We start from the raw sequence: 22,393 nt of genomic DNA, 5'->3' as shown, positions 1-22,393 counted from the left end.
TAACAAGCGGAATAAAATCTAGGTTGTATACTTATCTGGTGACAAGCCTCTACTTCGCTGGATCACAATTTTTTCTTATACTTGCTTCCAAAAGTTATCTGATAACACAAATCTCTAAGGGTGCCCAAACTTTTACATCAGACCATTTTCATTTTTGTAATTTTTAAAAATGAAAAAAAAAAAAAAATGACAATATATATTATTTTTTTGCCTAAAATACAAAAGTAATTTGTCATCTTTAACTTTAGGTCTTTTAGAGATAACTTAATTTTCTACTTTCTTAACTGTTAATATTAACAGTAATTTTGACCAGGGGTGCCCAAACTCTTACATGCCACTCTACACAAGAATCCAGTAAAAAAATATATTGCATTTTTTTTTATTTTTCTTTATATGGAAATCTATGCCTGCTGGACGCCAAGCTCTTACAGGCATCTAGGTAAATATATGTCACGAGCTGTTCCTGAGCTTTTGATGATCTACAGTATAAATTAAAGAGATATTATAGCTCATAGGTGATGGATGCCACTCAGATGCAGTAATAACATTCTTGTTACAATATTCTGATAGTTTTATTTTACAGGGACCACTATGGCGCTCCGCTCAGGTGTCAGCCAAGCCTTACAGTTAAGTGCTGTACTGCATACACTAGCACTGTCTGTATGAAAATGTTTTTATGCAAGTATTTAAGCGTTTTACTTCTGAAATGAGAAGGGAGGTGCAGACACGGAACTCTTAACTGCATGCCAGAGATATCGGGGAATAAGTGCTTGTGAATTCATAAAAGATAATATTCTGTTGAGTAATTTTCACCTTCTGCACTGCATTGTCATCATCACACTTATTAACATTGATTAAAGTTGTTTGCTTGTTACGGAAAGTGATGTATAGCCGAAGAAACAATAACGGGCCAAAGCAGTTAACACTAATTGCAGTGAAATATAAGAAGGCGCATTAAGTATACCTAAGAGAGGCAGAAAACGGCTCCTGCCAGTTTACAACAATGACAATTGCAGCTGGATATTTATTTTTCACATGAAGTTTATGAAAAAAACATACTGAAAAATAAGAGTGAGCATAAATTCAAGAAAGCATTTAGAAGTAGAAGGGCAAAATAAAGCCTTAATGGACAATTTTAAGTTAATGGAAAATGTAATTCATTCCAATGGAAAAATGTATTTGGAGGAACATTCTGTATATGAAGCCATACCAATTCATAGGTTGTTTCAATCTAGTACCGGGTGGCACTATTACTTTTAGTGCAGCTACTTCTTTTCACGTGTTGGAGCTGTACACCTAACTTAAAATAGAAAATGAAGTATGTCTGACCTCCGTCAAAAGTAAATGGAAAGCGCAGATAAGAGTCCACATTGAAATGTCCGCATTGTGGACGGTGGATGACTAAAAGCTTCGGCTCTCACTGTCACATATGAATTTCTGTTTCCAATAAAACTTAACTGCCTCCCAGCATTTAAAACAATTAACAGCTTCTGGGTCACTTAATATGGTGGTCATGATTTGTACCATCAGGCTGTATCTACATGCCAATATTGGCAGCGAGAAGGGTCGCAAGACCAAAAATACCCCCGGAGAATGCAGGAGAATGGGTACCACGACAATGAGAATCAACTGAGGATAAATATGTGTGAACTACTAATGGTGGTGCTCAGGTAGGTTCCCACACCATGTGATAATAGATAGAAGGACCTGGCCCTCAACTTATTGCTTTGTGAGAGGTTTTATGTTGTAGTACCAACAAACGTTTCGGTCCCCAAGGACTAATTAGTACGGTATGTCCTCTTCCATCCTGTTCTCAGTCACACGTGCCTTGACACTACTGTGACCTATTCTGCATCTCTACAATCTTATCTATTCTTCCATATGACCGTCATGTCTCACATTTGACTTTGTTCTGCATTGTATTGTATATACCTTATTTTTATTTTCTTTATTTTTATTTTTAGGTTCACGATGTTTTTGTTCATGCATGTATATGTTTTTTCACACTATAGTAACTGATGAAGGTCCCGAACTTGGGGACCGAAACGTTTGTTGGTACTACAAAATAAAACCTCTCATAAAGCAATAAGTTGAGTGCCAGGTTCAACGACAATGAGAATGAAGTCACACAAATGTCCAACTCATTCTGACGTTTTGCAACTTGCTTGCCGGCGTAACTTATAAATCACAATGTCACCCCATTATTCGGCATTATGCTGCAATTTAGAAGCTGCACAAAACAATCTTTGGCTGTGTGACCTCTGTGGCAGAAAACAAGCCATCTAGCCCCAGCCTAATTAAGGATTCTTGAAAACTCTTCATTTTCTTGTCAAATATGCTTAATTATAAGCATAAAGAAAGCTCACACGGAAAGCTTGAAGGGGCTTTACCACCTATGGGGATGTGACTGCAAAATTATTATTATATAACACATTCTTGTTGATGTGTCACCCACAGCTTGATAACATGCCAACATGGAAGTTAAGGATATATATATATATATATATATATATATATATATATATATATATATATATAGTTATGTTAGGGCTAGCGGAACGCACCTAATGAATGTATATATTTTATTAGGATAGATGCGTTCGCAGCCTGGGGTCCACCGTGCAGGAGAACCTGCAGCTAGCGAATAGCGGAACTAAATGGCGGTGTTAGCTAACTCTGTTACTTCACAGAGCAGCCACAAACTCAAAGCACTGCGCCCTGTTAGACTCCACAGAGGCACAGGCTAACTGTCTCAACAAGAACAGTCAGTGGTCTTGCATGCACACGAAACTCCTCGCCGGAGGTGCCAGCATTCTAGGGGCTTATTTTGGCCAGGTCCCTGAACACACAAGCATACAAACTCCTCGCCGGAGGTGCCAGCATTCTAGGGGCTTATTTCAGCCGGGTCCCTCAACTCACTCATACAAGACCACACTGGCGCAAAGTACATAAATGAAAGCAATACTAGCGCATGGCCGTGCGGCCATGTGAGCCTTAAATAGTAGCAGCACGTACAGGACCTTCCAAGAAGGACCAATGAGAGGCTGCCACAGAGCGTGAGCACCTACATGACCTTAGCTGCAGTGTCTGATCATGTGACCCTCGATCTCCACTGAGAGATCTTACTCTGGGCATGCTCAGAACGAGAAAAGCAGGACTTAGTCCCAGAAGAGTCTGCTCGCTGCTGCCCAGCACTAAATTCAATGGCAGAAGCAGGAAAAGCAGCAGCAACTCTCTGTACAGCGTCAGACTGAGCAAGACGCTGGGACCGACGTCTCCGCTGAGCAGACTCCACTGCGGCAGGAGAAGAATGGGAGACCGCAGCGGAAATGGCCTGAGATTCCCCCTGTGCAGAGACGGGACCTCGACCCCTAATATATATAACCTCTCTTTAGTTCAAAATAATTATGCAATGTTTCCAAATATCAGAATATCGACAGTTCACAAGTACAGTTTATGTTCAACCACTCCAAATTACTGGCATGGACTATGTCATTTTTATGTTCTTTAAATAACTCCTAGAATATATGTCAAGGGATCTAAGGTTAGTTGACAGGAAAGAATATTAATACTATGCAGAAGATCAGTCCATGGCACCTAGGAGCAAGATGAAGACCCCCCCACACCCGCTACATTAGTAATCCTATTAAGCCACCGGACAATACACTGCAATACATACACGTATACCACCTAGCAAACAATTACAAGTTAAAGGCACCTTAGCGAAACTAAATATAAACTAAAACAAAACTAAGAGATAGAGAAATTGTCAAACTAACCTGATAAATTTTAAGAAATATGTAGAAACCTGGACAGAAGGGTAGCTGTGGATTTAGTGTTTTAGACTTTGCAAATACATTTGACATTGTCCCACATAGGCAACTATTGGGTAAGTTAAGGTGTATAGACTTAAAAGTAGGGTTTGCAACAGGATCATAAACTGGCTCACTCAAGAGAGTTATGGTGAAAAATCTCAATCTCAATGTGCGCCTGCGCAGCCTCTGGTGGCTAGTTTCCCATAGTACACAGCAGGAAAAAGCATGGAAAGTGTGGAGGCTCCAGACATTCACAAAATGTAGGTGGAGCCCCCGCACCACCAATCACCACCTCCTACTAGACTGGGGCCAGCAGCATCACCCCACTCCTGCCACTACTGCCATAAGCTTCCTGCAGCAGTGACCCTGGGATCCTGCTCAGCCGAAGCCGATAAGCTACATTCGGATTATAAGATGCACCCCAATTTCCTCCTCAAATTTTGGGAGAAATAATGCATCTTATTCTGAATAATGCAGTATATGCTTTCTATGGTTCCAGGTTATATTGCTATCACATTCTTTTCCATCACTCTCCTACTTGTTTAATTAGAATGAGCACTGCAGGGAAAACTCTACTGCAGCCAGTCACACTCTCGACCATGAGAAGGAAGGGGGAACATCGCAGCGCTCATGAGATATATGGAAAAGGCTTCATTACATGTTTCTTACTTTAATTGTAGTAGTCAAAATAGGGTCAACAATAGAGAACAATAAGGGAGGAACTGCTGGCACGTTTTTAACAATTTTGTACATTTTCCATGTTTAACAGGAAGCACATTAACCCATTATCTACCAATGTTCTTTTTTTGGGACGCCTAATCTTTAGCTTCTAGCAACTAAGATTTTTTATTTTCTATAATTAGGTCCAATTTTTGTGTTGTGTTTGTAAAATGAATGTTTTCAAAATAGGAAATCATGTAATTGTCATTTTTAATTGAATATTGGGACGCCCTTTTCTGAAAAATCTGTACTTGTAAAAATTTTAATTTGGCAAGAAATGAGTTAATGGGAGAGTTATCAGCTTCTGATCTAACCTAATTTGCATGTATTCTTGGGATGTTTAATGGATGCCAGGTGATAGCTGCATTTTAACAGGTTTTTTTACTCAAACACTTCAAAAATATTCCTATGATATTAAAAAAAAGAAAACTAAATTCAACAGACACTCGATAAATCTGTTTCTGGTAATTAACCTATAAAACATAGAACTATTTTATACTTTAAAAAGAGGCAACCTAATAGATCTTTTCATGTAACATGTACTCATTTATTAAAAAACATTACATTTTCAATAGCAGTAGCAAAAGCCAAGTCTTTCGCTGATTGCCAATAGATCATAGGCAAGTGGGCCATATTCTTTCCCTATCTTATTATGTGTTGGCACAAAACGAAAGGCTGATCATTTATTTTCTGCTATTCGGTAACTCAAACTGCCAGCATAAGCTTTGGCATCTTGTTTGCAGAGAAATAATGACTATTATATCCTATAGCATAGAACTGATTAAATTTATGCTGCCATTTCCACACCATTCTATATTGTAAACTACAACTCCGAAGACTAAAAATAATGATTGCAGGGTTTCTTATATTTTACACCAATAAAGTGGGTGACATAAGAAATAATGGCCTTGCTGTTCCTAATTCATATATATATATATATGTATATTTTTTTTCTGGCCCCTGCATACCTCCTGTAATTTACCATATGTCTTATAGAAAACAAATGTTAAAACTATGATTTTTAAGAAATGTTTGCAGGACATAGATAAACTATCATTACACTGTGTTCCAAATTATTATGCAAATTGGATTTAAGTGTCATAAAGATTTAATTGTTTTGTTTTTCAAATAAACTCGTGGATGGTATTGTGTCTCGGGGCTCAATGGATCACTGAAATCAATCTTAAACACATGTGATAATTGGTTTTCCAGGTGATTCTAATTAAAGGAAAACTACTTTAAAATGATGTTCCACATTATTAACCCCTTCACCCCCAAGGGTGGTTTGCACGTTAATGACCGGGCCAATTTTTACAATTCTGACCACTGTCCCTTTATGAGGTTATAACTCTGGAACGCTTCAACGGATCTTGGCGATTCTGACATTGTTTTCTCGGGACATATTGTACTTCATGATAGTGGTAAAATTTCTTCGATATAACTTGCGTTTATTTGTGAAAAAAACGAATATTTGGCGAAAATTTTGAAAATTTCGCAATTTTCCAACTTTGAATTTTTATGCCCTTAAATCACAGACATATGTCACACAAAATACTTAATAAGTAACATTTCCCACATGTCTACTTTACATCAGCACAATTTTGGAACCAAAATTTATTTTTGTGACGGAGTTATAAGGGTTAAAAGTTGACCAGCAATTACTCATTTTTACAACACCATTTTTTTTTAGGGACCACATCTCATTTGAAGTCATTTTGAGGGGTCTATATGATAGAAAATACCCAAGTGTGACACCATTCTAAAAACTGCACCCCTGAAGGTACTCAAAACCACTTTCAAGAAGTTTATTAACCCTTTAGGTGTTTCACAGGAATTTTTGGAATGTTTAAATAAAAATGAACATTTAACTTTTTTTCACACAAAATTTATTTCAGCTCCAATTTGTTTTATTTTACCAAGGGTAACAGGAGAAAATAGACCCCAAAATTTGTTGTACAATTTGTCCTGAGTACGCTGATACCCCATATGTGGGGGTAAACCACTGTTTGGGCGCATGGCAGAGCTCGGAAGGAAAGGAGCGCTATTTGACTTTTCAATGCAAAATTGACTGGAATTGAGATTTGACGCCATGTTGCATTTGGAGAGCCCCTGATGTGCCTAAACATTGAAATCCCCCACAAGTGACACCATTTTGGAAAGTAGACCCCCTAAGGATCTTATCTAGATGTGTGGTGAGCACTTTGACCCACCAAGTGTTTCACTACAGTTTATAACGCAGAGCCGTGAAAATAAAAATTCCTTTTTTTTCACAAAAATGATTTTTTAGCCCCCAGTTTTGTATTTTCCAAAGGGTATCAGGATAAATTGGACCCCAAAAGTTGTTGTCCAATTTGTCCTGAGTACGCTGATACTCCATATGTGGGGGGGGACCACTGTTTGGGCGCATGACAGAGCTCGGAAGGGAAGGAGCGCCATTTGGAATGCAGACTTAAATGGATTGGTCTGCAGGCGTCACGTTGCATTTGCAGAGCCCCTGATGTACCCAAACAGTACAAACCCCCCACAAGTGACCCCACATCGGAAACTAGACCCCCCAAGGAACTTATCTAGATGTGTTGTGAGAACTTTGAACCCCCAAGTGTTTCACTACAGTTTATAACAGCCGTGAAAATAAAAAATCTTTTTTCCACAAAAATGATTATTTAGCCCTCAGTTTTGTATTTTCCCAAGGGTAACAGAAGAAATTGGACAACCAAAGTTGTTGTCCAATTTGTCCTGAGTACGCTGATACCCCATATGTGGGGGTAAACCACTGTTCGGGCACACGGGAGAGCTCTGAAGGGAAGGAGCACTGTTTTCCTTTTTCAACGCAGAATTGGCTGGAATTCAGATGCCATGTCCCGTTTGGAGAGCCCCTGATGTGCCTAAACAGTGGAAACCCCCCAATTATAACTGAAACCCTAATCCAAACACACCCCTTACCCTAATCCCAACAGTAACCCTAACCACTCCTCTAACCCAGACACACCCAACCCTATTCCCAACCGTAAATGTAATCCAAACCCTAACCCTATCTTTAGCCCCAACCCTAACTGAAGCCCCAACCCTAGCCCCAACCCTAACCCTAGCCCTAACCCTATCACTAGCCCTAACACTAGCCGTAACACTAGCCCTAACCCTAGCCCTAACCCTAGCCCCAACTCTAGCCCTAGCCCTAACCCTAACCCTAGCCCCAACCCTAGCCCTAACCCTAGCCCCAACCCTAGCTCTAAACCTAGCCCTAACCCTAGCCCTAACCCTAGCCCTAACCCTAGCCCCAACTCTAGCCCTAGCCCTAACCCTAACCCTAGCCCCAACCCTAGCCCCAACCCTAGCCCTAACCCTAACCCTAGTCCTAACCCTTGCCCTAACCCTAGCCCTAACTCTAGTCCTAACTCTAGCCCTAACCCTAACCCTAACCCTAATGGGAAAATGGAAATAAATACATTTTTTAATTTTTTTTATTTTTCCCAAACTAAGGGGGTGAATAAGGGGGGTTTGATTTACTTTTATAGCGGGTTTTTTAGCGGATTTTTATGATTGGCAGCCGTCACACACTGAAAGACGCTTTTCATTGCAAAAAATATTTTTTGCGTTACCACATTTTGAGAGCTGTAATTTTTCCATATTTGAGTCCACTGAGTCATGTGAGATCTTGTTTTTTGCGGGACTAGTTGACGTTTTTATTGGTAACATTTTTGGACATGTGGCATTTTTTGATCGCTTTTTATTCTGATTTTTGTGAGGCAGAGTGATCAAAAACCAGCTATTCATGAATTTCTTTTGGGGGAGGCGTTTATACCGTTCCACGTTTGGTAAAATTGATAAAGCAGTTTTATTCGCCACGTCAGTACGATTACAGCGATATCTCATTTATATCATTTTTTTATGTTTTGGCGCTTTTATACGATAAAAACTATTTTATAGAAAAAATAATTATTTTGGTATCGCTTTATTCTCAGGACTATAACTGTTTTATTTTTTTGGCTGATGATGCTGTATGGCAGCTCGTTTTTTGCGGGACAAGATGACGTTTTCAGCGGTACCATGGTTATTTATATGCGTCTTTTTGATCGCGTGTTATTCCACTTTTTGTTCGGCGGTATGATAATAAAGCGTTGTTTTTTGCCTCGTTTTTTTTTTTTTTTTCTTACGGTGTTTACTGAAGGGGTTAACTAGTGGGGCAGTATTATAGGTTGGGTCGTTACGGACGCGGCGATACTAAATATGTGTACTTTTATTGTTTTTTTTAATTTTATTTAGCAAATAAAAAATGTATTTATAGGAATAATATTTTTTTTTTCTTTATTTAGGATATTTTTTTTTATTTTTTTTTTTACACATGTGGGGAATTTTTTTTTTTTTACTTTTTTACTTTGTCCCAGGGGGGGACATCACAGATCATTGATCTGGCAGTGTGCACAGCACTCTGCCAGATCTGCGATCTGCTGTGCAGGGCTGCAGGCTTACCAAGTGTCTGCTCTGAGCAGACACTCGGTAAGCCACCTCCCTCCCTGCAGGACCCGGATGCCGCGGCCATCTTGGATCCGGGACCTGCGGCGAGGAGGGAGGTAGGAGACCCTCGGAGCAACGCGATCACATCGCGTTGCTCCGGGGGTCTCAGGGAAGCCCGCAGGGAGCCCCCTCCCTGCGCGATGCTTCCCTATACCGCCGGTACACCGCGATCATGTTTGATCGCGGTGTGCCGGGGGTTAATGTGCCGGGGGCGGTCCGTGACCACTCCTGGCACATAGTGCCGGATGTCAGCTGCGATATGCAGCTGACACCCGGCCGCGATCGGCCGCGCTCCCCCCGTGAGCGCGGCCGATCGCGTATGACGTACTATCCCGTCGGTGGTCATACGGGCCCACCCCACCTCGATGGGATAGTACGTCTGATGTCAGGAAGGGGTTAAGCAGGTCACAGTTTTCAAGTAACATGGGAAAGAAAAAGGATCTCTCTGCTGCTGAAAAGCATCAAATAGTGCAATGCCTTGGTGAAGGGATGAAAACATTAGAAATTTTCCAAAAACATAAGCGTGATCATCATACTGTTAAGAGATTTGTGGCTGTATCTGAGCACAAATGTGTTTGTGCTGATAAAGGCATAATGAGGAAAATTTCTGCCAGGCAAGTTCATCGGATTAAGAGAGTAGCTGCTAAAAAGCCATTACAAAGCAGCAAACAGATATTTGAAGCTGCTGGTGCCTCTGGAGTCCCTCAAACCTCAAGGTGTAGGATCCTTCAAAGGCTTGCTGTGGTGCATAAACCTACTATTCGGCCACCCTTAAACAGTGTTCACAAGCAGAAATGGTTGTATTGGGCCCACACATACATGAATACTAATTTCCAAACAGTCTTGTTTACTGATAAGTGTTGAGCAACCCTGGATGGTCCAGATGGATGGAGTAGTGGATGGCCACCATGTCCCAACAAGGCTGCAACGTCAGCGAGGAGGTGGAGGAGTCATTTTTGGGCCGGAATCATGGGAAACAGCTGGTAAGGCCCTTTAAGGTTCCTGAAGGTGTGAAAATGACCTCTGCAAAGTATATAGAGTTTCTGACTGACAACTTTCTTCTATGGTCTAAAAAGCAGAAACGTGCCTTCAGGAGCAAAATCATCTTCATGCTGACAATGCCCCATCTCATGCTGCAAATGGCCACCATCTTCCCCTGACCTCAACCCTATAGAGAACCTTTAGAGGATCATCAAGCAAAAAGATCTATGAGGGTGGGAGGTCGTTCACATCAAAACAGCAGCTCTGGGAGGCTATTCCAACTTCATGCAAAGAAATACAAGCAGAAACTCTCCAAAAACTCACAAGTTTAATGGATGCAAGAATTGTGAAGGTGACATCAAAGAAGGGTCCTATGTTAACATGTAACTTGGCCTGTTGGGATGTTTTGGCGTTAAATAGCTTTTTTGTTCAGTGAATGTGACCTCCTAATGCTGCAAATTCCACAAATGAGCATTTTCAGTTATTTAAAACATATCAAATGGTTAGAAATTCTAATGTGCATAATAATTTGGAACAGTGCATTTTGAGTTTTTATTCATTTTGGAGATTATACTGTTATCATTGGGAGGTTTTTTCAATAAAATTTGATGTATAATCTAACGGGTGATGACATTTATTAGACTGACTGTCATTTGCACTGACCATTTAGGAAAATCTGATAAAAATTTAATTTGCTTAATAATTTGGAACATAGTGTATAACTCATAAGTGTTAGGGGTTGAGTTCCCGCCTCTGTACAGGGGGAATCTGAGGCCATCTCCGCTGTGGTCTCCCATTCTTCTCCTGCCACAGTGGAGCCTACTCAGCGAAGACGTCAGTCCCAGCGCCTCGCTCAGTCTGACTCTGTGCAAAGAGTTACTGCTGCTTTTCCAGCTTCTGCCATTGAAGCCATTGCTGGGCAGCGGCGAGCAGACGCTTTTGGGACTAAGTCCTGCTTTTCTCCTTCTGAGCATGCCCAGGGTAAGATCTCTCATTGGAGATTGAGGGTCACATGATTGGATACTGCAGCAAAGCCCATTGGTTCTCCAGGAAGGTCCTGAAGGAGCTCAGGCTCTGTGGCAGTCTCTCATTGGTCCTTCTAGGAAGGTCTTGTACTTGCTGCAGCTATATAAGGTTCGCATGGCCGCACAGCCATGCGCTAGTATCAATGAATATTAAGAGTTTTGCGCCAATGTGGTCACACTTGTGTGGATTCAGGGACCCGGCTGAAATAAGCCACTTAGAATACCGGCACCTCTGGTGAGGAGATTGTATGTTTGCCTCCTTGACTGCGTGACCACAAGCAGCTATCTGCTCAGCAGTTACTGTATATTCCTGTGGAGTTTAACAGGACACAGTCCTTTCTTTATAGCGAATCTGTGAAGCTACAGAGATCGCTTCTACCGCCATATAGTGCCGCCATTTGCCAGCAGCGGATTCTTTTCCTGCACGGTGGACCCCGGGCTGCGAACGCACCAAATAACATCTCTATATTTACTCGGTGCGTTCCGCCAGCCCTAACAGTATACTAGCACCAGGGTCTGGCTGGTAAATGGCAGTGGTACATCCAGCAGCTGGAGGGTAGGTTGGCGGCTCTTGAGCGCACAACCTCAGCTGTGGATGTTACCGCAGTCGCTGCTCAGGCTGCCAGTGTAGCTGCAGCCAGTTTGTCCTCTGCCACCCCTGCTCCGACTTTATCCCATCTCCCGCTTCCAGACAAGTTTGCTGGTGACAGTAAGCTATGTCGGGCATTCGTGAGTCAGTGCTCCACACATCTTGAACTCCTGGCTGCACGTTTTCCTACGGAACGAGCGAAAGTGGGATTTATTTTATCCCTTTTGTCAGGCAGGGCATTGGAGTGGGCAACGCCGCTATGGGAGCATAATGATCATGTGGTGCAGAGTGCTCCTCTCTTCCTGGACGCTCTGAAACAGGTCTTTTTGGGACCTCGTGTCACCCACGATACCGCGCTCCAATTGTTGGCAATAGCACAGGGTTCGTCAATGGTCAGCCAGTTCGCCGTCTAATTCCGGACTCTGGTCTCTGAGCTGGAGTGGCCAGATAAAGTCCTTATTCCGGTGTTCTGGAAAGGACTGGCAGACCATGTGAAGGATGCCTTGGCCACCAGGGAGATTCCCACCACACTGGAGGAACTCATTACTATATCTACCCGCATCAACCTCTGTTTTAACGAGCGGAGGTTAGAGCAGACCCAGTGTAGGCAGAGGTTTCAGCTGGCTCCCACCTTCGCCAGACCTCTAGAATCTTCCGTTCAGGCATCCGACTCCCATGAGGCCATGGAGGTTTCTCAAGCGGGACCTAAGTCTCAGACCGCTCGAGTACCCGTGGTTTGTAGAAATTGCCAACAACAAGGACATTATGCAAATAAATTTCCACGGCGGTCGGGTAAACGATCGCGTCTAGTAACCATTGGAGGAGGTTCACTAGACACAGCGGCGTTTTCCTCCAAGTTGTCCTTCAAAGGGACAATCATGTTAGTCTCATCCTCTCTAACAGTCGAGCTTTGTGTGGACTCTGGAGTAGAGGGGAATTTCATGTCCTCTGCTTTTCCTCTGTGCCATGCAATACCTCTGGTGATGCTCGCCAAACCGGTGACTGTTAGAGTAGTGAATGGGTCGACACTTCCCTCACAAATCACACACTAGATTGTCCCTTTCACGTTATCTATGTCCCCTTCCCACCAGGAGATTATTTCCCTTCTTGTTCTTCCCAAGGGAATGGACAAGATTCTGCTGGGAATAGCCTGGCTCCGTTTCCACTCCCCACATATTGAGTGGACCTCTGGGAGGATATCCGCAGATCTCTCTTCCCTTCCCAAGTGCTATTGGTCCTATGCAGACGTCTTCTCCAAAAAGGCTGCGGAGACCCTTCCGCCTCACCGTCCCTATGACTGTCCTATTGATCTCTTGCCTGGAGCAGAACCTCCTCGGGGATGGGTCTATCCCCTCTCTCTCCCGGAAACAGAGGCTATGTCCCAATACATCAAGGAGAATTTGGCAAGAGGGTTCATTAGGAAGTCAGTGTCACCTGCAGAGGTGGGGTTTTTCTTCGTGCAGAAGAAGAATGGAGAATTATACCCTTGCATCGATTACAGGGGTCTTAACGCCATCACCGTTAAAAATAAATACCCATTGCCCCTGATTTCTGAGCTCTTTGATAGGCTACGGGGAGCAAGAGTATTTACCAAATTAGATCTGCCGGGTGCTAATAACCTGATTTGCATCCGTGAGGGGGACGAATTGAAGACGACATTTAATACCAGGGATGGGCATTATGAGTATCTGGTGATTCCCTTCAGGCTCTGTAATGCCCCAGCTGTTTTCCAAGACTTTGTCAATGATATCTTCCGGGATATGCTCTCCACCTCGTTCTTATTCTATCTGGATGATATTCTCATCTTCTCTCCAGATTTTGAATCCCACCAGAGAGATGTTGGCAGAGTCTTCGACCTCTTACGGGCAAACTCCCTGTTAGGACTGGCAGAATGCACCAAGTTTAAGATGTAATGGTATTAGGTACGCTTGCAGTCCGAGGTCCACCGTGCAGGTGAAAACCCTGCTGCTAGTAGAGAAGGACAATATGGCAGTACAATATGAATACACACATGGGTTATCTTCACCCTGTTTGAAGGAAGCGAACCCTGTTGCGTCACAGGGCCGCGGTACCGCACCAAGAGCACAAGCAAGGAGTCTCAGAACTCAATCCTAAGACTCAGGATTTGAGTTCATAAAGACCTCATGCGCTCGACACCGCTACTGGGGTGTCAGAGAGACAGAAATAATATTATTTAAGAAGCACGAGAGTGCATGTGGTGCCACACTGGCGTACACCACTAACCACCCAGGCTTGGGTCAGGAAAGCGCAGAGAAAGCGCATGGCGCTGCACTGGCGGTCACAGCAATTAGACGCTGTAATGTGTGTAACGTGCTGATGGCTAAGTCGAGCGCTAGATAGCAATCATCCACCTTCCGCGAGCAGTCATACAACAGGGAGAGGACTTTAAAGAACGACTTTCACTCACAACACACACACGTTTACAAAAGACAATACTAGCGCATGACCGTGCGGCCATGCGAGCCTTAAATAGTTGCAGCACGTTTAGGACCTTCAGAGAAGGACCAATGGAGTTGCTGCAGTACCTGAGCATGTGACCCCAGATCTCCACTGAGAGATCCTGCCCTGGGCATGCTCAGAGTGCAAAGCGGGACTTAGTCCTAGCACCTACAAGGACCTTCAAAGAAGGACCAATGACCTAGCTGCAGTATCTGATCATGTGACCCTCGATCTCCACTGAGAGATCTTACTCTGGGCATGCTCAGAACGAGAAAAGCAGGACTTAGTCCTGAAAGCGTCTGCTTGCCGCTGCCCAGCACTGACTTCAATGGCAGAAGTAGGAAATGCAGCAGTAACTCTTTGCACAGAGTCAGACTGAGCGAGACACTGGGATTGACATCCCCGCTGAGCAGGTTCCACTGCGGCCGGAGAAGAATGGGAGACCGCAGTGGAGATGGCCTGAGATTCCCCCTGTGCAGAGGCAGGAACTCAACCCCTAATATTACCCTCCTTCCTAGGGCCCCCCCTCCTTGGGCATCGCTACGCTCGAAGGCAGCAATGAGCTGCAGAGCCCGAATGTGCTCAACAGGCTCCCAGGACCTGTCCTCAGGGCCATAACCCTTCCAATCCACCAAATAGAATTTTTTACCATGTACCACCTTGTACCCCAAAATAGCGTTTACCTCGTAATCATCTGTAGACGAACCCGATATCCCGGCAGATGACTCAGAAAACCGGGACATGTATATGGGTTTCAAGAGGGACACATGAAAGGTGTTGGTGATACCCAAGCGTGGAGGAAAGGACAAACGGTAGACCACAGGGTTAACCTGTTCGAGGACCTAAGTAATGAGGCGCAAACTTAGTGGACTCAACTCGCAGCCTGATGTTACGGGCGGAGAGCCACACCAAGTCGCCAGGAGCAAAAGCCGGAGCGGGGCGCCGATGTGCATCAGCGGAGGACCTCATTCTGTCCTTGGAAGCCCAAATGACATCCTGAGTGCGATCCCAAATGTCCCGTGCCTCCACAGCCCAGTCTGCCACCCTGGAATCGGCAGAAGAAACGGGCATGGGCACAGGTACCCGCGGATGCTGACCATAGTTAAGGAGGAATGGAGTCTGCCCAGTGGAGTCAGCTACAGCATTGTTCAGAGCAAACTCCGCCCACGATAGCAAAGATGCCCAGTCATCTTGCCTAGCAGAGACAAAATGTTGCAGATATGTGACCAAGGTCTGGTTGGCCCTCTCTACCAACCCATTTGTCTCGGGATGATATGCGGAAGAGAGATTCAACTCAATGCTGAGAAGACGACAAATCTCTCTCCAGAACAGAGATGCAAACTGGGGACCCCGGTCACTGACAATTTTGTCTGGCATACCGTGTAGGCGGAAGATGTGTTTTATGAACAACGCTGCCAAGGCCCGTGCAGAAGGTAGCTGTGGAAGCGGCACCAAATGCACCATTTTAGAAAAATGATCGGTGATAACCTAAATGATGGTACAGCCACTAGACTTGGGCAAGCCCACCACAAAGTCAATCCCGACCATCTCCCAGAGCCTGTCTGCCACTGGCAAGGGATAGAGTAACCCAGCTGGCCATTGTCGAGGAGACTTATTTTTGGCACAGGAGACACATGCCCGAATATAATCTCCAATGTTATGGACCCTATGTGGCCACCAGTAAGCCCTCTCCAGCAGCTCAGATGTCCTCTTTGTCCCAAAGTGTCCACCCACCCTGGACGGATGAGCCCAAGAGAAAACCTCCGGTCGCGGTCGCAAATTAATGGGTACAAAAGTCTTGCCCGGAGGCACAGACTCTATCAAAACCGGAGCTACGGTTCTCAAGCTCTCAGAAGGGACAATAAGCCTAGGCTTCCCTTCCACCTTCTCAGATGACACAATGGAGCGAGAGAGGGCATCAGCACGAATGTTCTTCTCCCCAGCGAGATAATGGAGGGTGAAGTGGAACCGGGAGAAGAACAATGACCATCTGGCCTGACGAGAATTTAGCCGCTGGGCTGTTTGTAAATAAACCAAATTTTTGTGGTCCGTGAAGACCTGGAAGGGAAAGCGAGCCCCCTCCAAAAGATGTCTCCACTCTGAGAAGGCTAACTTCATTGCTAGCAACTCCCTGTCCCCGATGGAATAATTCCTCTCCACTGGTGTGAAGGTCTTGGAGAAAAAGAAGCAAGGGTGCTTCCAACCTTGAGCATCCTTTTGGAAGAGGACTGCTCCTGCACCAACGGATGAGGCATCCACCTCCACCTGCTCCCCAACCTCACTAACGCGCTTATTCCAGCCCTAACCCATCTCTTCAACCTACCGCTCTCTTCTGGTACCTTCCCCTCTGCCTTCAAACATGCCACCATCACACCCATCCTCAAAAAAACTAACCTTGACCCAACTGCTATGCCCAGCTATCGCCCCATATCACTGCTCCCGTTTGCTTCAAAACTCCTTGAGCAGCATGTCCATGGTCAACTTTCCTCCCACCTCTCATCTAACTCTCTCCTTGACAACCTCCAATCTGGCTTCTGCCCCCACCACTCCACCGAAACTGCCCTGACAAAAATTACTAATGACCTAGTCACAGCCAAAGCTAACAGACAGTTCTCCATCCTCCTCCTTCTTGACCTGTCCTCTGCTTTCGACACAGTCGATCACTGCCTACTGCTACAGATTCTTTCTTCCCTTGACATCAAAGACCTCGCCCTGTCCTGGATTGCCTCATACCTATCCAACCGCACATTTAGCGTTTCCCACTCCCACACTACCTCCTCATCCCGCCCTCTCTCTGTTGGAGTCCCTCAAGGCTCTGTCCTAGGACCCCTACTTTTTTCCATCTATACCCTTGGCCTAGGACAACTCATAAAGTCCCATGGCTTCCAGTACCACCTGTATGCAGACGACAATCAGATCTACCTCTCTGGCCCAGATGTCACCTCCCTGCTGTCCAGAATCCCGAAGTGTCTGTCAGCCATATCCTCCTTCTTCACCTCTCGTTTCCTAAAACTCAATGTAGACAAAACCGAATTCATCATCTTTCCCCCACCTCACGTATCCCCCCTACCCAATCTATCTATTATGGTGAACGGCATCACGCTCTCTCCCGCTCCTGAAATCCGCTGCCTCGGAGTAACTCTTGACTCTGCCCTGTCCTTCAAACCTCACGTCCAAGCTCTTGCCACCTCCTGTTGCCTCCAACTCAAAAATATTGCCAGAATCCGTTCCTTCCTCAGTCCACAATCTACCAAAACTCTTGTGCATGCTCTCATCTCCCGCCTCGATTACTGCAGCACCCTCCTCTGTGGCCTCCCCGCTAACTCTCTTGCACCACTCCCCGCTCCGACCTTTGCTCCTGGCGACTTGGTGTGGCTCTCCGCCCGAAACATCAGGCTGCGAGTTGAGTCCACTAAGTTTGGACCTCACTACTTGGGCCCTTTCAAGGTCCTCGAACAGGTTAGACCTGTGGACTACCGTTTAGCCCTTCTACCACGCATGGGTATCACCGACACCTTTCATGTGTCCCTCTTGAAACCCGTATACATGTCTCAGTTTTCTGAGTCATCTGCCGGGATATCGGGTTCGTCTATGGACGATTACGAGGTGAACGCTATTTTGGGGTGCAAGGTGGTACGTGGCAAAAAAATTTATTTGGTGGACTGGAAGGGTTATGGTCCTGAGGACAGGTCCTGGGAGCCTGCTGAGCACATTCAGGCTCCAGAGCTCATTGGTGCCTTCTAGCACATCGAGGTCCAAGGAGGGGAGGGGCCCTCGGAGGGGGGATAATGTTAGGGGTCGAGTTCCCGCCTCTGCACAGGGGGAATCTCGGGCCATCTCCGCTGCAGTCTCCCATTCTTCTCCTGCCACAGTGGAGCCTGCTCAGCGGAGACCTCGGTCCCAGCGTCTCGCTCAGTCTGACTCTGTGCAAAGAGTTACTGCTGCTTTTCCAGCTTCTGCCATTGAAGCCAGTGCTGGGCAACGGCGAGCAGACGCTTTTGGGACTAAGTCCTGCTTTTCTCCTTCTGAGCATGCCCAGGGTAAGATCTCTCATTGGAGATCGAGGGTCACATGATTGGATACTGCAGCAAAGCCCATTGGTTCTCCAGGAAGGTCCTGAAGGTGCTCAGGCTCTGTGGCAGTCTCTCATTGGCCCTTCTAGGAAGGTCTTGTACTTGCTGCAGCTATATAAGGTTTGCATGGCCACATGGCCTTGCGCTAGTATCAATGCATGTTAAGAGTTTTGCACCAATGTGGTCACGCTTGTGTGGTTTCAGGGACCCGGCTGAAATAAGCCACTTAGAATACCGGCACCTCCGGTGAGGAGATTGTGTGTATGGTTTCAGGGCCCTGGCTGTAATAAGCCACCTAGAATACCGGCTCCTCCGGTGAGGAGATTGTATGTTTGCCTCCTTGACTGCATGACCACAAGCTGCTATCTGCTCAGCAGTTACTGTGTATTCCTGTGGAGTTTAACAGGACACAGTCCTTTCTTTATAGTGACTATGTGAAGCTACAGAGATCGCTTCTACCGCCATATAGTGCCGCCATTTGCCAGCAGCAGGTTCTTTTCCTGCACGGTGGACCCCGGGCTGCGAACGCACCAAATAACATCTCTATATTTACTCGGTGCATTCCGCCAGCCCTAACAATAAGAAGCAACGCTTGTTATATTTCTAGAATTATTTCTCCTAACATAGACTTTTGAGTAACATATAGAGAGAAAAAGTCATAAAAATGGTAATATTTTCTGTAAAACGGAAAACTTTACTAGTTGGTGAAAAATACTTTTACTCTAGGTGCCAGGATTATCAAAGATTATTAGCGTGTCGCATGCTCATTAGCTGACAATCTCACAATATCTGCATTGCTTCAGCAAGCATGTTTTAGCTTTTGTTTGGAAATAATCACCTTAGAAAATATTGAAAGGCCGCACTACAACAAGTGGTGTAACATTATTTTCTGTGCAAGAAATAATCACAGTGATCAGTATCATATAACATTCATACCTGCTGTAAGTTTACACAACTCACATTGGATTTTGCATTCATTTTTGACATCTCTAAATCCTTAATTTATAATGGCTGTGCATTCATTTGCAACCATCATTTAATATTATTAGGCATTTCTATATTTTATTTTTCCTCTCTTATACTGTCTGTACGCTAGGAAGAAAAAACAACCACAACCATGGGGACACACAGTTCTGCAGAGGAGCTGTGAACACAAAATGGCAGAATATTTTCTTGTATAAACTTGCAAACTAAATAAATAAGAAAGTTAATTTTAAAAATTGTCTGTGTCTGACCGTGTACAGAACATACCACAGCTCCTGGGCAGGGTAGGAAGCAAAAGACAATACTGACATTACAGCAGGAGATAGCAGAGAATACATGTTGTAAGGTAAAATATTGTTTAAAAACAGTCAGTGAAATTTTTTACCTGACAAAATGTATCCTCTGTGATCCCCTGCTGTAATGTCAGTATTGTCTTTTGCTTCCTCCCCTGCCCAGGAGATGTGGTATGGTCCGTACACGGTTAGACAAAATTTTTTCATTTGTGGGAAAACCCCTTTAATGTGACTGGCTTCCTCTGCCTGTAGACACTTCACGCATCTGCCACCGGGATCAGCCGAATGATTCACTGCACCTGGGCGGAATTCGCGCAGGTGCATTAAATCAGAAAACCGCCATCTTTGTGCAGACAGATAGCAGTAGTCACATTAAAACTTGGCATGCGCTCCTCCTGTACAAGGATGGCAGCGGTCAATGAATCATTCGGCTGATCCCGGCGGTGGCGTGTTCCCGACTGTGTGGTACTGCGCAAGAGGCTGCGTACGGCGTATACAGTGTGTGTGTTTATGTGTGGTGCATACGGCGTATACAGTTTGTGTGTGTGGTGGCACTGCACAAGAGGCTGCGTACGGCATATACAGTGTGTGTTTGTGTGAGTGTGTGTGGTGCGTACGCCGTATACAGTGTGTGTGTGGTACGATGGTGTTCCGCTGGTGGTAGTGTGCAAGAGGCTGGTACCACCAGCAGTTTCCATATTGGGACACCCAATATGGCGGTTGGTGAACTTCCGCCGCTTGGAATTCTGGGATCCGGACACATCTGGACGGAACAGGATGTGAAGGCATTGCAAGGTAAGCATATATTAAGATATTTTCCTCATTTACAGTTTAAAAATTAGAAAAGAAAACTAGGCCGATGCTAATGTTTGGGCACATTGCATGGTTAGTACATAGTAGGACAGCCTTTTGAAAGTGTTGCAGCTTGTAAACGTTTCTTCTAGTCAGACAAGAGTCATTCTTCATGTAAAAGATGAAAATATAATGTTACTTCTTTTAGAGATCATTTCATCTTCATATGCTTAATTGTTCACAATAACAGTAATTTTGACCATGGGTGCCAAAACTTTTACATGCCACTGTATATACAATCCTGAGCACTGAAACTGCCGTGGTTCCCAGAACATGAGAGGAAAACTGATGACTTAGAGGCCAGATATGAATGACAGAAGTTGTCAATCATCTAATCCATGGCTTTGCTTCTTTTGAAAATGGGGTTGTCTTCATGAGACATCACTTCTAGTTTAATTTCATGGTGAGATTTTGCCATGACAAGTGACAGCCTAATCCAAGAAAAACTTAGACTAAAAAACAAAAAAAAAACAGTTAACTTGAGAATTAGTCTACTAACACTGTAGCAAGGAGAAGGGTTTTTAACACTGATACATTTGTATGGGTACCATTCCAAAATTGTTTCTTCAGAGAGAAAGAGGACTGAAGAGACAATTTGCATATTTCCCAGAGGAGCATTGCGGCTTGAAAGTCTCCTCATCTTGGCATGCTTGACATGTCACTCTCCACAAGGAGAAACAATACCTCTTGGATATGTATACCATTGAAATTTTGTCACTTTATTACCTGTGACAGAGAGCTGGAAGGTGGAAGCCAAAATCGCAAGTGTCACAGCATTATCATGCATCTTTTTATCATTTCTTATACATTCGCATCCACACCAGATGCCAAAGTCCCAGCTTGTTCACTAGAACACATGTGGCAGTGTTGACCAACAATAGCTTTTAAACATTGCCTGTGGCTGCCATCAATTGGCACTGTGCAGTCAGTCAGCACTGGTCATCTAAGCGTGGCTAGAAGGATGATTCCACTCCACTGATGAATATTTCACCAGCTCTGTGCACTGTGGAACCTACAATCCCTCTTTGAAATGGAAAAGCTGTGCTATAAATTTGACACAGAATCAAGATGACAAGATCGGAAAGGAGTTCTGTTGATAGAAAAGGATGAATTGCCCATCTTGCAAGGGTGCCAAGGGAAATACTGTAAATGTAACATATTTTTATCCGACAACAAGGCATACTGCACTATAAGCAGAACCCTGCAAGAAAGTATTATCTCTGAAAGAAAGGCAGAGCAATTAATTTGTTGCCTGAAGCCATGAATGGACTGGTCACTTCTGAACAATCAGTCCCACAGCTTTAGCGAGCAGTAAAATATTGTATTAAACTATAGTTCTTCGAAGATTGATAATACTGAAATATAAGAAGTAGTGGAGGAAAGTGTGCATTCCATAAGTAAGTAACCCTCACCCTTTCTTTACCACACAGCAGATCTCTTGTGGCCACCATCCTACCGTATGGTTATTGCAGACTTCACATAGATCCAGACATAAAAATCAGCACAGTGAAGGGAAAAGGATGTGCTAGAATATATTTCCCAAGCTATCATTGTTTCCGATACAGCTGCCTAAGAGCTGACTTCACTGATGATCACAAGACGCAGGTCAAAATGTTCTGAGAGACACTCTAAGGGTATGTGAGTACGGAGTTTTTCTGTAGAGGTCAAAAACAACAAGTTTTCAAGTGGAAACTACTTCAGGAAACTTCTTCTTTGTGGAGTTTTTGGAGGAGTTTTTCATTTCCTAAAGTATTTCCTGAATTGATTTTAAAGAGTTTTTGAAGCATTTTGGAAAAGTTTTTTTTTTCCCGAAGCATTTTCTTTTACAGCTTTTTCATTTCATTACTACATAGTTTGAGTGGATTTTATCACAAGCAGCTTGAAAGAAGTGACATGCACCTTCTTATTTCCCACCAGCCATTTTTCAAAATCTAAAGTGGAAAAAAGCGGTCGAATATCCAAACGTATGAACAGAAAAGTGGTTTTAAAATAGAAATGAATAGTAAAAGTCTGTTATGCATTTTTAAGTGATTTTACAGGCGTTTTAGGAAAGGACTCACTCTAAAACAACTTTTCAAAAAGTCTG

At 44.2% G+C, this 22,393-nt stretch overlaps 1 protein-coding gene across 6 annotated transcripts in view; it reads right to left on the bottom strand.

Annotated features, from left to right (window-relative positions):
- Window positions 1-22,393, bottom strand: part of LOC143776520 (teneurin-2-like) — a 3,926,626-nt gene that overhangs the window by 3,326,342 nt on the left and 577,891 nt on the right. The gene's annotated exons all lie outside the window — the stretch shown is intronic.

The sequence above is a fragment of the Ranitomeya variabilis genome, chromosome 5 (genome assembly GCF_051348905.1).
Source record: "Ranitomeya variabilis isolate aRanVar5 chromosome 5, aRanVar5.hap1, whole genome shotgun sequence".
Classification (NCBI taxonomy): domain Eukaryota; kingdom Metazoa; phylum Chordata; class Amphibia; order Anura; family Dendrobatidae; genus Ranitomeya; species Ranitomeya variabilis.
Note: the sequence above shows the minus strand (reverse complement) of the source record. Positions and strands in the feature narration are given on the sequence as shown.